The 16,863-nt window shown below is 33.6% G+C and overlaps 1 protein-coding gene across 1 annotated transcript in view; it reads right to left on the bottom strand.

Annotated features, from left to right (window-relative positions):
• LOC148166346 (uncharacterized) overlaps positions 1-15,754 on the bottom strand; it is a 120,530-nt gene extending 104,776 nt beyond the window's left edge. Inside the window, exon 1 of the mRNA XM_088048840.1 lies at positions 15,505-15,754. The gene's annotated coding sequence lies outside the window, so the exon portion shown is untranslated. The remainder of the gene's footprint in view (positions 1-15,504) is intronic.
• Between the last annotated feature and the right edge of the window lie 1,109 nt (positions 15,755-16,863).

The raw sequence follows: 16,863 nt of genomic DNA, 5'->3' as shown, positions 1-16,863 counted from the left end.
CCAAACGGCATCTGTATTAGATAATTTTAAATTTATGTGGACCGGTTCCTGTAAAAAAGCCATCAAACAAAGTTATCAAACAAAAACAACCTATTTGCCGGGAGAACTCAATAAAGTAGGGTCTTTTAAAAAGGCCAGTCTGACCCCTGTTTTCATTAATTATTGATGCGATTGTGTGCAATGAATAAGTAAGGTGCATTATAAAACCTGGAAAGCGAATCGACCGCTTCGGGTCCTCCGTGGTTCAGACAGAATGCAGACCACGCGCCAAAAGCACGGATATCGGATGAAATTGAAGCGAATTGTCGGAAACCTGATCTGATTAGGGGATGGGGAGGACGGGCGGGGAAATTGTCTTGAGATATTAAAAAGGACGAAAATTGGCATCGACAAAGCCATTTGGAATTTACTGCTTTTCGGCGCTTTAAGAGCCTCATTAAAGCACCGTTTTTCAATTGTTTTGTAAATAATCTGTGCTCTGATTGGACGAATAAATGTCATTTTTTGACAATTGACAGTAGATTGACGTTTACCGACATAATCTAGTTTTTGTAAAATATCTCAAAATCGAAACTTCTTATTTATGTATATTTTTGTTTGTAATATAAGCATTTATGTGTAAAACAAACACAGACTTTTCGAAAATATGGGAGTTTGGGACTATAACAACAGAAAACTCGTGGTAAAAACAAAGAACAGAGTCTCTAATGGTACAAAAAGTTTGCAGAGAATTTGAAACTCTGATTGTTTGAAGAACTGGGAACTTTTTAAACAGAAGCATTGATAAATTGTTTTAAAATATGGGAATTTGAGATAACGACATAGGCAACTCACTGGTTCTAAAATATAAACTAAACATTACAAGAATTCGAGAATTTGGCAGTTTAAATATTTAGGAATTTTATTAACAGAGACTGCGAGATATAAATAATGGGACAGAGGGCTCGAATTTTCGAAAATTTAGAAATTTGAGAAAATAACAAAAAACTCGTCGCAAAACTAAAACGACAAAGTATGTCATGGGACCGAAAACCGACAGATTCGAAAATTTGATTATTTGAAGAACTGGGAGTTTTATAAACAGAAGGATTGATGAATTGTTTTAAAATATGGGAATTTGAGATAACAACATAGGCATCTCATTGGTTCTAAAATATGGACTTAACATTTCAAAAATTCGAGATTTTGGCAGTTTGAATATTTAGAAATTTTATTAACAGAGACAATAATAAACTGCGAGATATAAATGAGGAGACAGAGGACTTGAATTTTCGAAAATTTAGAAATTTGAGAAAATAACAAAAAATTCGTCGCAAAACTAAAACGGCAGAGTTTGTCATGGTACCGAAAACCCAGAGATTCGACGAAAATTTGATTTTTTGAAGAACTGGGAATTTTATATGTTAAACAGAAACATATTATATGAATTGTTTTAAAATATGGGAATTTGAAATAATGACATAGGAAGCTCATTGGTTCTAAAATATAAACTAAACATTACAAGAATTCGAGCATTTGGCAGTTTGAATATTTAGGAATGTTATTAACAGAGACATTAATAAATTGAGAGATATAAAAGGGACAGAAGACTTGAATTTTCGAAAATTTAGGAATTTGAAAATATAACAAAAAACTTGTCGCAAAACTAATACGGCAGAGTTTCTCATGGGACCGAAAACCCATAGATTCGAAAATTTGATTATTTGATCAACTGGGAATTTTATGAAGAAAAACACAGATAACACAGAAGTTCGAGAAACATTTGAGAACTTGACAATAAAAAACTCATTGCCTCAAAACCAGAGCAGAGAATTTGTGTTGGTTGACTAAAACCAGAAATTGTGAGAATTCGTGAATTTGACTTTTAAAAGAACTGAGAATTTGATAAACAAAAGCACTTTTGAGTTATGATGGTATGAAGAAATAAGAAAAAACTGAAACGTTTGAAAATCTGGGAAATGTCTATAAAGGATGGTAAAAAAACAGACGAGATTAAAGAATGTTGGTAAACAAGAGAAGTCTATGGAGAAAAAAACAAAAGAAACCAAGACACATTCAACATGTTGAGTGAGAGTTGTATGGACAGTGCTGCCAACATGCAAAAACGAAAATAAATTTGGTCGGTACGGAAGACGACATCTATCGAATTCCCAGAAAGTGCACATATGTGCGTACCCACAACTGTCCATGGAGTAATCTAGTAATTTATCTAGGGATTATTTTGAAAGAGCAACTCTGTTACTTTCACGGAAGACCGCTATAAGTGTGTAAAATACGCGCGTTGCTACGACAAGAATTACATACATTACCGAGATTAAAGAGCGTGTGGTACGCAGTATATTCTCACTCGAATGCAATTTTTGTATGCTGCGAAAGAGAAATTGGATTCTCGTATACTATAATTATAGGAAGTTGCCGTATTGCATACGCAAGATTTTTGTGCAGCGACTGGTAATTATTCCTTGGTAACAGCGTTTGCGCTCACCCTGTATATTGGGGTGTTTGGTGATGAACGAGTTAAATCGGTGCGGTTTTTCGGCTTCGGTTATAAAGATATTCGTGGTAGATGTCCGAAATTGATAATATTGAGCAGTAATGGATTAGAGGCGGTCTGTGCGACGTGCAGATGGCTAAATCCGATACGGCGCGTTTATTAGCAGTGCACACCGGCAGCAAGCTAAGGGCAAGGTAAGTCTGGTACATTCTCGTCACGATCCGGCGATTGGATGGCAATCCAATAATCTCACTGTTCCGGTCTGACCTGATGCAATTCTTCTCTAAAGAGCCACGTTACTAAATACATTATGTATGATACCGCTCTCTGCTTAGCTTCGCAGATTTCCACTGCCTCTATTGTTTTTTGATGTTGAACTGCCAGGATTGCTGCAGAATGCGAGCGGATGTGCGTTTTTGCGGTTTTTGTCGACCAGTATGTTGTACTGTGTGTTTATCGGGAGAATTAATGTAAACAGGTATATACGATGGATGCACTTGGAACTACAGAATTGCAATGTGCTCTTAATTACGACTTCTTCAAATCGATCAACAAAAACTCAACAACGCCACTTTTTTCAACGAGAGAGGAAGCGAGTGAATTAAGTCATTTAAAAATCCAATCATATCCTTTGTTTTAAATATCTTTCCAAGAAGAATTACTTTACCAGTTATTGATTCCATTCCAAATATGAACGTTACGCTCGATGGAAGAGTGAGCCATCATGTTTGAAATTAACATCGAAATATACGTTCCAAGGTTCAAATATTAATGAACACGATAAAATATGGATTGTGAACCTCTTTCATGCATGAAAACTGTTAATATGTTAATCAAATAAGTCAATATAATGCTTGTAGTGGCATTTTTAACAGCAAACAATGAAGGTTTTCTCCTATGAACGCGCAATTCAAAAAATAAAAGAGCTCATTTCGTCCAAAGATCTTCAAACCGCCAAATTTTTGAATTATCAAAATGTCTCTGTTTATATTCCCAGTACTTGAAAATGCCAAATTCACGAATTCTCAAACTCTCCGATTTGAGTTTACCAACACAAATTCTTCTGTTTTGTTTTTGAGACAATGAGTTTTTCATTGCTATGTTCTCAAATTCTAATGTTTCTCTAATTGTTCCTCTAACTTCTCTGTGTTATCTGTGTTTCTGTTAATAAAATTCTCTGTTCCCTCTTCAAACAATCAAATGTTCGAATGTTCTTTAGGTTTTCGGTCCCATGACAAACTCTGCCGTTTTGTTTTTGCGACAATGAGTTTTCTGTCGTTATTTTATCAAATTCCTAAATTTTTGAAAATTTATGTTTTTTGTCCTCTCCTTTATATCTCGCATTTTATTAATGTTTCGGTTGATCAAATTCCTAAATTTTTCGGTACCATCATATTTTAGGTCCAATAAATTTTCTATGTCATTATCTCAAATTCCTAGTTTTCTGTTTTTGAGGCAATGAGATTTTCATTAGCAGGTTTTCAGATTCCCACATTTTCAAAATGTCTCTTATTTTCCTATGTTGTTTGTGTTTCTGTTTATAAAACTTAAAGTTCTTCAAATAATAAAATTTTCGATTTTTTTCTGGATTTTCTCTGCCATTACAAACGTTGCTCTTTTGTTTTTTATATTGTCATTCTCCCAAATTCCTAGATTTTCCAATGTTCAATTTTTCTGTTTTTTAGTGTCCGTTTATAGAATTCCAAGTTCTTCAAAATATCAAATTCTCAAATCCTCAAAATGAGTTTTCTATTGCCATTCTCTCAAATTCCCAGATTTTCGAAAACTTAAGTTCTTCTTTCTCTAATTTCTTCGTGTTATCTTAAAATTTTTTTGTTAGTGCTCTTATTTACAAAATTCTCATTTCTTCAAAATTTCAAATTAATGAACTCTTAAAAAGTCTTGTTTTAAAGTCCTAACGCAATTTTTGTGATGTTCCCGAATCCTCAAATTTTCAAAAATTTAGTCTACCTTCTTTAAGTTCTGTGTGTTATCTGGGTTTATAAAATTCCCAGTTCTTCAAACTATCAAATTATCAAAGTCTTTCTGTTTTATCTGTACTATTATAAGTTCTGCTGCTTTTAAGACGAGTTTTCTAGTGTTCCAAATTGTTACATTTTCTAATAGTCAAGTCCCCTGTCTTCCCATTTTTGTCTTTCAGTTTATTAGTCTGTTTATAAAATTCCCAGTTCTTCGATGTACCAAAGTTCCGAATTCCCGAAATGTCTTTGCTTTCTCAAGCTTAGTCCACATTTCACAAAATTTCCAATTCTTTAAACTACCAAATTCCCAATTTTTTTTCAGTTTTTTCAAACACTGTTGTTGTTTCAAATTTTCAGAATCTCGAAAACCGGCTGTTTCCTTCTGATATTTGTTCAAATTTCCGCGTGTTCGTCAAGACCAAGACAAATTCTGAAGTTTTTTTATGAGCATTGCAATAAATGAAACGAAATAAATAAATTTTCGAATAATAGCCTCGTTCTTCTCGCACCAGACGCCAAGTCAGCACTTTCCATCCTTCACGGCGATATTTAAGAATTTTTTCTTTCCCCTGAACGTTCGGCTACACCGACTAGTTAGTGCTCGTCCCCCGCTGAACTATCCGTCTTCCCGTTTCGGCCCAATTAGCCTCGCCCGTTGAACCCGGCGTCACGTTTTCGGTGTTGAACCTCGTGAGAATGAACATAATGAAAACGCAATCAAATCCCGCGATCAGTGTAGCTGTCCGCATTGACGGACGCGAGATGAGCGTGTGTACATATAATATAACGTGTGCCCCCTCGACGTAGACCCAGACGGACGGCCCAGCAGGTTCTCGGGTCAGGGCACGTCACTGGCGATGACTGCACCGACCGCTTAAAAAATATCAATCTCTTGTCGGGGGGCCCGATTTGCTGCGCCATGGGATTTTCTCGCAAGGAGGTTATTTCTCCAAAAGGAAGAAATAACGCTATTCAACAAGTTAATTAGATAGGGTAAAACTACTAATAGTTCTTCTAAATGTCAAATTCACGAATTTTCACAATTTCTGGGTTTAGTCAACCAACACAAATTCTTCTGTTCTGTCTTTGAGACAATTGTCATGTTTTCAAATGTTTCTCTAACTCTCTAACTCTCTTCATAAAATTCTCAGTTGTTTAAATAATCAAATTTTCGAATCTCTGGGTTTTCGGTCCCATGACAAACTCTGGCGTTTTAGTTTTGCGACGAGTTTTTTGTTATTTTCTCAAATTCCCAAATTTTCGAAAATTCAAGTCCTCTGTTCCCTCATTTATATCTCGCAGTTTAGTAATCTCTCGGTTAATAAAATTCCTAAATCTTCAAACTGCCAAATCTCGAATTCTTGTATTGGTTGATTTTTCTGTACCATCATATTTTAGGGCCAATGAGTCATATGTCATGTGCTTCTGTTTATATGAAATTCTTATTTCTTCAAAATGGTAAATTTGCGAATTCTCTAGTTTTAGTTTTCGAATACCAAGACAAATATGTATTTCAGTTCTGTTTTTGAGATAATGAGATTTATATTGTCATGTTTTCAAATTCCCAAATTTTCAAAACTTCTCTAATTTTCTTTGTAATTTGTAAAACGCCTCTTCCTTGTCCTAAAAGTTCAAAATTTGGTAGAGTCGAGTTACATTAAGAGTAGTATTGCGTCTAAATTTAATTGCCGTAATGTGAAAATTTTGCAATATTTTGATTCGCTTATAAAATTAAAATCTCTAAAATGCATCTTTATTATCTAAAAATTTTCAAATTTGGGACAGTTAATGAGTATAATAGGAGTAGGAGTTGCGTCCAAATTTCATCGCCATGAAAACTACAAAAGATACAGGATCCAAAATAAATTTTGGATATTTTATATTTAAAAAATTAAGATTTTTAATATTTTTCTTTGTTGTCCTAAAAAATTCGACATTGCCGCAGTTAATGTGTGTCCACAAAAGTACAATTTTCATTCCAATACCATCAAAACTACAAAAGTTACGGTATTTAATAAAAAATTTTGAAAAATTTCCGGTCGCTCAAAAAACTAAAATAAAACATAAGAAAATTAGAGAAGTTTTCACATTCCCAGATTTTCAAAACTTCTCTAATTTTCTTATGTTTAAAACGGTAATCCTTTTTGGGAAGCCTTTTGGTGCTTTAAGACGCTTTAAGAAGTATGGCGATTGCTAAAAAAAAATATTTTACTCGATGGGTATCATAAGAGAGCTGTCTTTAATTCTTTGCTAAGAAATTGCTTACTATTTTCTTTTTTTTTGACCTGCAATGCGTATTTTTTTGGGTCCTTATAAAAATAAAAACAAAATAAACTTAAATAACAAGAAGTAAAACAACATAGTAGAGACTCTTATTGAAGACATGAATAAACATTAAAATAATTACATTTTTTTTTGTAAAAACGAAAAGTTTTCATGGTTCAAGAAGGTTTTAATTCCGCCAAACAGAAATTGCAAGTGAGTTTTTTTCTCTTCGTCTACTCTTGCACATTGATCATGAGCCCATTTTTGGCACATACTGCAACTAGTCCAATCTTCCTTTTTCGAAGAGTGAAAATATTTTTTTTAACAAAAAATACATACTGAAAAGATTCATTCTTTCGCTTTTGTTTTCTTATCATTGTCTTTCGTCAAATATCATACAATTATTCATATTAGAGGTAAAAGTGCAATAAAAACAAAGAACATAATTCATAAATTTACAACGTGCAATGTTCCAACTGAATCAACAAAAAATTGAAAGTTTAATATTAATTCTTTAAAACACCACAGGTGTCATTTTGAAATTTTAATTCGAAAGGTAAAATTCACTTGATTAGAAAATGTCTTAGATTGAACCAGGGAAAAACATTTTTTTTAATATCCACCGAACTGCATGCAGGTGCTTGCCTGCAATGTCCGCAGGTTCAACAACATATTTAATCATTTTATTGATCGATGGAACTAAGAAGTTTGGGAATCAAAGGGAATCATTTTACCTCGAAGGATCATTTTACCCCGATCTCCCCTACAAAAAAAATTTGTTCGCTTTATTTGATTTTATTCTCCGGTTAAATACATTAGTGTAAACATGTTTTAAGCGTTCATTCATCAAAATTTTAGAAAAAAATAATTAAGAAAATTTGTTGTTTTTATCAATTTTGGTAGCTATTTTTTTGTGTTATTAAAACTAATATAATTATAACAATATGTTCTACGGATACCTACAAGCTTCTAGTAAGTATACCCAACAAATGGGGCATTAACTTTTGGACCAACACATCGGCAAAAATTTGGAAAAATCCTCCAGTTTGAAGAAATTGAGTTTATTTGTACTATTTTAGTTTTAATTTTCTAAAATAAATCATAATTTGACAATACAGTAAGATTTAAATTATAACAAAGCTTTTTTATATATTATCTTCTACACCAGAATAGGTCAAAGAAATTTATTGGGTCAAATTTTGGTGTTGATAAAAACTATCAAAAATTCAATTTATTTCTAAACATATTTATACAGTTTAATCATCGCTCTGATGATGGTAGCTATCGAAACGCGCATCATTTTTTGACGAAATTTGGTGTTTGGCAATAAATTGTATTTTTGATAACCAGAAAAGGTAAAACAGAATAGGCGTAATTTATCAGAAACAAAACCAACTTTTTAAATTTTTGTTACATTGTGTTACCCTAATTTCGGTTGGTAAAAATTTTTCCCTGCCCGGAGACGGCCAAGGTCACCCGGAAGAGTGGACACGGTGACGTCACAGAGGTCAGGTTGCCCGATCAGGTGTATAGACCTAACGGTCGCTTGCATCATGACAGGTAGGAGGCTGAAACAATCACGCATCACACACACACACGGCCGCCTTGATGGGATTCGGCGGTCCGGTCACGTCCACCTGTTAATGTAACTAGTCGATATCTTGGCACTAATGATGTTGGTTTTTGGAGGAAAAGGACATTTTCACACGCTGAGTGAATCCGTTCGACGATTGAGAGAGATTCGATTTTTTTACACGCTCCGGTGCGCCCCGGAATTCTCTTCATTGTTCCAACAATAAGCGAATGCAATGAAAGTGGAATTTCGTTGCCTGCATGTGCGTGTGTGAGCTCAGTCGTGTTGTAGAACTGTCATTTTGTTTGATTAGTTGTTGTGAGATGAAAGGAAATTAGAAATTCACAGTTTCGATCTTTTTACGTTCGGAATGGAAATTACTTTCATTTTTCCTTTACGTAACGATTTTTATTGGGATTTTATAGTCTGGAACTAGAAGTGATAATGCATAAATTTTAGAAAAGTGGAAAAGAAATTGAGGTCGAGCTTGGACAGAAGTTGCACAGGCGATTTGTTCAAATTATCGATTCGCACCTAATGGAAGTAGGTGGACAGGTTCAGGTGCTTCTAACTGAAGAAATAAGAAGAATTTTTACGCCCACCAAAGTTAATTATCCCTGCTAACAATATTGATACTAGAATCTAAATCACAAAAGTTTTCGTCTCTATATGGCAGAGAAATCGTAATTAGTACGTCTATAGAAGAGTACAATCATGCCAACGTCAATTATTTTTTAATGACAATAATAAATATCTCCGTATTAATAACCGTCTAGTAAAATTAAGACGATTGCATTGATTAGTCGGATATTTTCATTTCTTCTGTTTAAACTCTTCCGATTAACCGTACTTTTTCAACACCGTCCCTAATTAATTGGGGATTTGGTTCGTGATGAAAAGGATCGTCCTATTGTCTGTTTATCCAATTGTGAAATTCTTATAAATCACATACGCTTACTGTTACATAACTGTATTCGTAAAAAAAATCTAAATATGTGTACAATAATTGATTGCTGCATTGTAAGCCATTTACTATCTCGTTTCTTTGTAAAAGTCGGCACTGATGTATAATAATAAGAGCCTCGGGCACACTTTCGAAATTGTCCGTACGTTAATGTATGAAAAGTTGATTGAAGCAATTATTTCAATTTTTAGTAATGAGAGAAAATCTGGAACATGTGTGGGGAATTTGAAAAGTTCGAATACTTCGCGTGCGAATGCTTTTTCGGGTTATTTATGTGACGGCGGTGCTATAAATTAGCTAAAATTTAGAATGCGCGGATTTCCTGGCTGATGCGGTTGTTACTTCACCGAAAAGTGAAGGTTTGATGAAAGTTTATGCAGGAGCAAAAATTACTGAATTTTCTTACAAACTAATCATTGCGTAATTGAGTCACTGCACTCTTATGAAAAATCGCCCTTTTGTGGATAAATTTTTGTTCTCTGCCATTCAAATTCACGTTCGAGAATCTTAAGAATTCGTGATATTCTAAATGGAGTTTTTCCACAATTTAAATAATATTTAAAGTGATTTACAGATGAGGTCTTGGAGAGCTTATGAAAATTGATTTAAAGTTCTCCAAAACTTTAATTTTTTACGTTCGCGTTTATTCAGTTTTTCTTTTGCAATTAGTTTATTAGACTTGCGGCTAGGGTCAGTAGTTCTTTTGATATTTTTAAAAAAAAACGTCATGTTTTAGTTTGTACCTACTTACTTTCACATGCATGAAACGTCAATACCATGCAATTGTATACTATATCTATTAACTGTGCTAAATTACAAGTTTCTTGAAAAAGAAAAAAATTCCTTCGAGAGTTTTTGATAATAATTTGGAATTACTACAAGGTTGGATGCCCTTAGCAACTACGTCAAAGTATGAATTTTTGTGGCAAAAATGAGGGAAAAATGTGCGAGAAATTACCAAAATTGCAATGAAATGGACGTTTTACTTTGTAGGCACACTCATGCATTAAAAAACACAAATTACAGATTTTCAGAACAAGAATCTAAAATTTAAAAACTCTTGGTGTTTAGAACGAACAAAATTGTCAAAAAATTTCGTTTAAAGGCTTGTAACTTTGGTAGTTTTTACAGCACGGTGATGAAATTTAAACGCAATACTACTTCTACTGTTCCCATTAACTGTGCCAAATTTTGAAATTTTTGGACAAGAAAGAGGCATTTTAAAGAGATTAATTTTATAAGCGAATCAAAATATTCCAAAAGTTTCTGTTAAATACCGTAACTTTGGAAGTTTTTACATCACGCCGATGAACTTTAGCCGCAATAGAACTCTTAGTGTACTCATTAACTGTGCCAAATTTTGAATTTTTAGTATTAAGAAAGAGACATTTTAAAAATTTTAATTTTTCGAGAGAATCGAATTTTTTCAAAATGTTCTATTAAATACCGTAACTTTGACAAATTTGATGATATTGCAATAAAAATTGGACATTTTACTTTTGTAGACATGCTTATTAATTGCAATTTGAAATTTTTAGGACAACAATAAAAAATTAAGAAAAAAAATTTAGAACAAAAAATATTCTAATATCAGTTTTTAAATCTTGTAACTTTTGTAGTTTTCACACCACTGCGATGAAATTTAGACCCGATACTACTCTGATTGTAGTCGTTAATTGTGCCAAATTTAGAATTTGTAGAACAAGGAAGAGGCACTTTACAAATTTAAATTTTTTGGGAAAATCCAATTTTTCAAAAATTTTCAATTAAATACCGTAACTTTGATAGTTTTGATGGTATCGCAATGACAATTGGACGTTTTACTGTGCGGACACACTTATTAATTGCGACAAATTACAAATTTTTAGGACAACACAGAAGAACAAATAAATATTCTAAAATTTCTTTTTAAATCCTGTAATTTTTGCAGTTTTTACACCACTGCGATGAAATTTAAGCTCAATACTACTCTTAATGTATTCATTAACTGTGCCATTAACTGGGCAGAGGCATTTTAAAAAATTTAATTTTTGGAGAGAATAAAATTTTGTCAAAATTTGTACGTGTAACTTTCTCAAATTTGATGATATTGCAATGAAAATGGGACGTTTTACTTTTGTAGACACGCTTATTAACTGCAAAAGATTACAAATTTATAAGACAACAATAAAACATTAAAAAAGTAATCTTAATCTTTAGAACAAAAAAATATTCTAAAATCAGTTTTTAAATGCTGTAACTTTCGAAGTTTTTACATAACATCGATGGAATTTTGACCCAATACTACTCTTAATGTACTTAATTGACTATGTAAAATTTTGAATTTTTAGGACAAGGAAAAAGCATTTTAAAAATTTTAATTATAGTTAAATACCGTAACTTTGTCAAATTTGAAGATATTGCAATGAAAATTGGACGTTTAATTTTTGAAGACACGCTTATTAACAACGACAAAAAACAATTTTATAAGACTAAAAAGACGAAAAAAAAAATTTTTTAGAGCAAAAAAAATTGTAATATTTTTTTTTCAGTAAATTCGAAGTTTTCACTTCACCGCGATAAAATTCGGGTTCAAAACTAACCTCGATCTACTTAATAATTGTTCCAAAGTAGGGAATTTTAGGACTAGAAAAAAAATAATAAAAAAGATAATTCCATTAAATTGCAAATGAGAATAAAAAAATTTGCTGGTATTTTTTACAAAATCGTTGACTCCACCGACGGTTTTGATAGTTCGCTAGAAAATTTTCATGATTTTTTTAAGTAAAACTGAAAAAAAACAAAAATGAAGGCGTTTTACTAAAAAAAAATAAATTGAGTGATTAATCAAAATACAATTTTTTTACTGAATTGCTTGACAATTGTAATTCCCAGAATTGAAATTAGCATAAAATGGAGCAACTGCAGATATTTGTGGTTTGAAGGTGTTTACTTAATTGATTACCTATGATGTCACAGATATAAACGTACAAAAGCTTTGATAAAAGGTGTATTTTTAAGCGCTGTTTTACACGTTTTTTACATGTGATTTCTTGAGAAAACAAGTTTAGAAATTCCCCGGACTGGAATTTTCCGGAGTTGTCTTGCACGATCCAAATTTCCCTTCATAACAATCAACAGAAGTAAAAATAAACAAAACTCAATAATTTATAACAAACTAGTCGAACCCTCCCAGCAAGCAGTGAATCTTCCAGAAGGAGCCCGCAAGAGAATCCGGTTGATGATTTGTTTAATTGTCTCCGTGTTAATGCAAGGCAATAAAAATTGATTGTCATAGCGAGCGCACCTCTTGTATTTACATAAGCCTGGAACCGGTCTCAAAATAATCCTTTGAGACAAAGCCTAATTGTGATGTTCAACGTACGTAATGGGGTTGGATGGTTGCACCGGATGCTGTAAGTGGGCCGCGCTGAAACGGAAGAGCAGGTGGACGAGCGCGTAAATCATCGTTTTGTCAAAGTTGCGAGCTCTTGCGCGATCTTCGCCAAAGAGAGACCCAACCGAATGAAATGAACACTTTGATGTGAAAACGACAGTTTATAGATTCATAAATTGTATGAGACAAGGGGGCTATTATTCTTGTTTTCGGGAAAATCGCATGGGTTTCTTTCGCGTGACTCATGATGGTTACGTGATGCTGAGAGTGGTAAAGTGGAGAACAATTTTCTTCACATGCGAATCTGCGACGGGTACAGATTTTGAAGCTTCGACGTGATTTTTATGGACGTTGAGGAACTTTCTTATTTAATCAGATCGAGGGAAATAAAATGGAAGTGACAGTAGCGACGAGTTTTTCTATTAACTGTTTTATTAATACGCACAGGAGAAATTACACACTGATTTTTTACTCGTGACTGATGAATCATTTTAGTCATGACTCGTGAATTAGGAAAGCTGAAAATAATAGTTGTTAGCTGTCTGATTCTCTTCTATTTAATATAACGCTGAATTTATGGCCATTTCACATGACTTTTGGGTTTATTAAAAATTATTTATTAGAACTAGGCGGTCTCTTGTCTTGTCTTTCGTTTTTCAAAAGCGGTTATCTTAGTTCATTTACACGATCTAAAGCCGAGTTTAGCCCGCTAAAGCTGTCATCACGTTGTGGTCAGGTCATGGTCACGATTTTGACAGTTGGAAGTTATCTAGATCCCCTAAGTTTCAAAAATTTTATATTAAATACCGTAAATTTGGCAGTGCAATGAAATTTGCAGGTTTTACTTTTGTATACACTTATTAACTGCCACAAATTACAAATTTTTGGGACCATAATTAAGAATTCTAAGCTCCTTAAACTTCAGTTTCAAGAATAATCTAAAAAAAAATTTTTAATCGTGTAACTTTGGTAGTTTTCATATCAATTTTTATGTCAAAAAATAGGCAAATTTGAAGTTTTAACCAAACAGAACTTTTACATTTATTCCTATTACATATTTATTTAGCAACACCATAACAGATATGGCAAATTAATGTTACATATTATCTCGAATTTGAAGTTTTAAAATTTTTAAAACAGTGAGTTTTCTAAATCTAATTCGCTTGATGTCTCGTTTATTCACGGACTAAACTTAAACTATTGGGGCTTGTTTTACGCAGAATTTTAATTGTCCCAGCAATCTTAAACTATTGCTTCTCATTTTACGCAGAATTTTAAGCAAAATCCAAAACTGTGCCAGTTTTTCGCGTACGTTAATAAATTACCGAATTAGACGCGTTTAAAATTGTCGTTAGTGACTTTTTTAGTTTCTATGTGTATTAACCCTGATATTTTGCTTATTGTCAAAGCAATCTTAAACTGTAGGTGCTCGTTTTACGCAGAATTCTAAGCAGAACCCAAAACTGTGCGAATTTTTAACGTACGTCAATAAATAACCATATTAGAAGCGATTAGAGTTGCGGATAGTGAATTGAAAAAGGGGAAATTTTTAACCAGGCCGGAATTTTTCAATTTTTTTTATTAAATACCGTAACTTTGTCAGGTTTGATAGTATTGCAATAAAATTTGGCGGCTTTAATTGTGTAGACGTACTAAGTACGTGCCAGAAATTACAAATGTTTTGAACAGCAATGAAGAATTTTAAGTCTTAATCTTCAGAACAAAAAAAAAAGTAAAATTATTTTTTTAAATCCTGTAACTTTGGTAGTTTTTACATTAAGGGGATTAAATTTAGACGCAATGCCACTCTTAATCTAATCATTAATTGTGCCAAATTTTGAATTTTTAATACAAGAAAAAAGCATTTAAAAAATTTAATTTTTGGAGCACCTTAAATTTTTGCAAAATTTTTTATTAAGTACCGTAACTTTGAGAGTTTTGATGATATTGCAATGCAAATTGGACGTTCTGCTTTTGTGGGCTCACTTTTTGACTGCGAGAAATTACAAATTTGTAGGACAATAAAAAGAATTTAAAATATTGAAATTTTCAGAACGAAACAAAAATAGTCTAAAATTCTTTTTTAAGCCTTGTAACTTTAGTAGTTTTCACATCACGGCGATGAAATTTAAACGCAATACTAGTTTTAATGTACTTATTAATTGTGCCAAATTCGGGCATCATAGGATAGGAAAGAGGAATTAAAAAAATAATAATTTGGTGAGGGAGTCAAAATTTTCCAAAATTTTCTAGTAAATACCGTAACTTTGACAGTTTTGACGATACTGCACCGAAAACTGGATGTTTTACTTTTGTAAACAAACTTATTAATTGGTTGCCTTCTCTTTAATGTAACGCAGAATTTATAGCCATTTCTCGTTACTTTTTGAGTTTCTTGCAAACTCTTTAGCATGCGTGTTAATATCGACTTGAATGATTTATTAGAACTAGCGGTCTCTTATCTTGTCTTTCTTTTTTTTAAAAACAGTTATCTTAGTTCATTTGCACAAACATTTAACTTTCCAAGCATTCTCATTTTAGAAGTAAAGCCGACTTTAGCCCGCTAAAGCTGTCATTACGTCGTGGTAACCATGGTAACGAATCACCATGGCGCTTTTGACAGTTTGAGGTTATCCAGAGTAAAATTGTCAAAAAAGTTCGCGATGGTAAAGTGGTACTTATTTGTATCTTCAGGGGATGAAGCGGTGATAGTGGAGGCGAGCGCGCGGTTCGCCTTGATGCACTTTTACTTTTAAGATCGTATGACAGCTCTCCGATCGTTACGTCAGTCATCCGACCAGATGTCATTCGAAAGCACGTGACATATGTTTACATGTCTAAAGAACTTACCTGTTGATTGCGGCGCCACAAACACAGAGTTTGAACATGATCTCGATGGCACTAGAACTGAGAATCCCGGCACTGACACTGAGGTAATCCAAAGGTGGGTGCACTGTCACTGTCACTGTCCTCGATGGCACTGGAAGCACCCCCAAGCAGTCCCATTCATGAGTACAATTTGATCGAGTCGCGTGCTCTCCCGAAGACCTCGCTTCTTACACTGATCACACACTCATGAAGGTAAGAATGGCCGGTGGGGGGACATATAAGCACCCAGGTAGGCGAAGCTGGTCGCCGGCGCTTCTTCGCCGACTGCTCCAGGTGGAGTGCGACGGTCGTCAAAGGGGCCGCATCCATTAGCGTCGACGTCTTGGCGTGGCCGCCGGCACGATGGAGCTGACCGCACCGATAATTTAATATAGTGTCCTCTCATTACCCTATTGATTGCTCCATTGTCTCTCCGGCGCGAACTTACAAACTTAGTTAACTCGCAGAGAATAATGGACAAAGGTCGGGAGCGGGATTCGGGGATGACGATGACTGGGACCCTACAATAGCTCACTTGATTATACTTATTATGGACGAAGGCGAGGCTTCTTCGATGTCAAAGCGACTAATTGATGACTTACCATTTTCAAAAACGGATTCTGCCAAAGCGAATTAATCACAATGTTGCAGATTTTAGGGCAGCGCTTTGTACAAGTTTTTAAAAGCGAAAAAATCTTACAAGATGCGTCATCTGGAGTGGCACAGCTGCGCGTTATTCCTAATAATTTTCCACTACAATTTTCCACTTTTAGAACACGAAACGATGTGTATACACCGCAAAAAACTGAATTTACTCACTTTAATTGCTCAGACTTATTTATTCAGGACTTTCAATTTTTTTGATGCTTATTGATGCACGAAAATAAAATTATTCTTTTGTAAACATTTTACAGGTCCTGATAATGTTCAAATAAGAAGGAACGGAAATGCTAAGGAGATTGAAGAGTGCATCAAAACGAAGAAAAGGAAGAGAATTGAATTAATCGTGAGAAAATCAAATCTGTGGTGTTGAGATGTGATAATGGGGCAAAAGAAGAAGGTGTAATGGTAAATACTGGGAATTCTCATAATCAAAAATAAAGGACGAATGGAAATGAAAATAAAAGATTCAAAAATGGTGTAACAGCTTCTTTGGATTTTTTCTTTGTTTCAAATCCTGTCGATTTTTTCTACGATGCTTCAGATTAATTTCTAAATCCTCAAGTAAGTCAGATTTTTTTTTTATTTTTCAAATTTCAGAGTCTTCCAGATTTTTAATTTTTGTAAATTTTGTTTCGACTTTCTTCGGTTGTTTTATGAGTAAAACTATGTCAACTTTCT

Source organism: Gnatocerus cornutus, unplaced genomic scaffold (assembly GCF_029298725.1).
Source record: "Gnatocerus cornutus isolate USDA-ARS CGAHR unplaced genomic scaffold, icGnaCorn1.1 ctg00000023.1, whole genome shotgun sequence".
NCBI classification, from domain to species: Eukaryota; Metazoa; Arthropoda; class Insecta; order Coleoptera; family Tenebrionidae; genus Gnatocerus; species Gnatocerus cornutus.
This window is presented reverse-complemented; position numbering and strand designations above follow the sequence as displayed.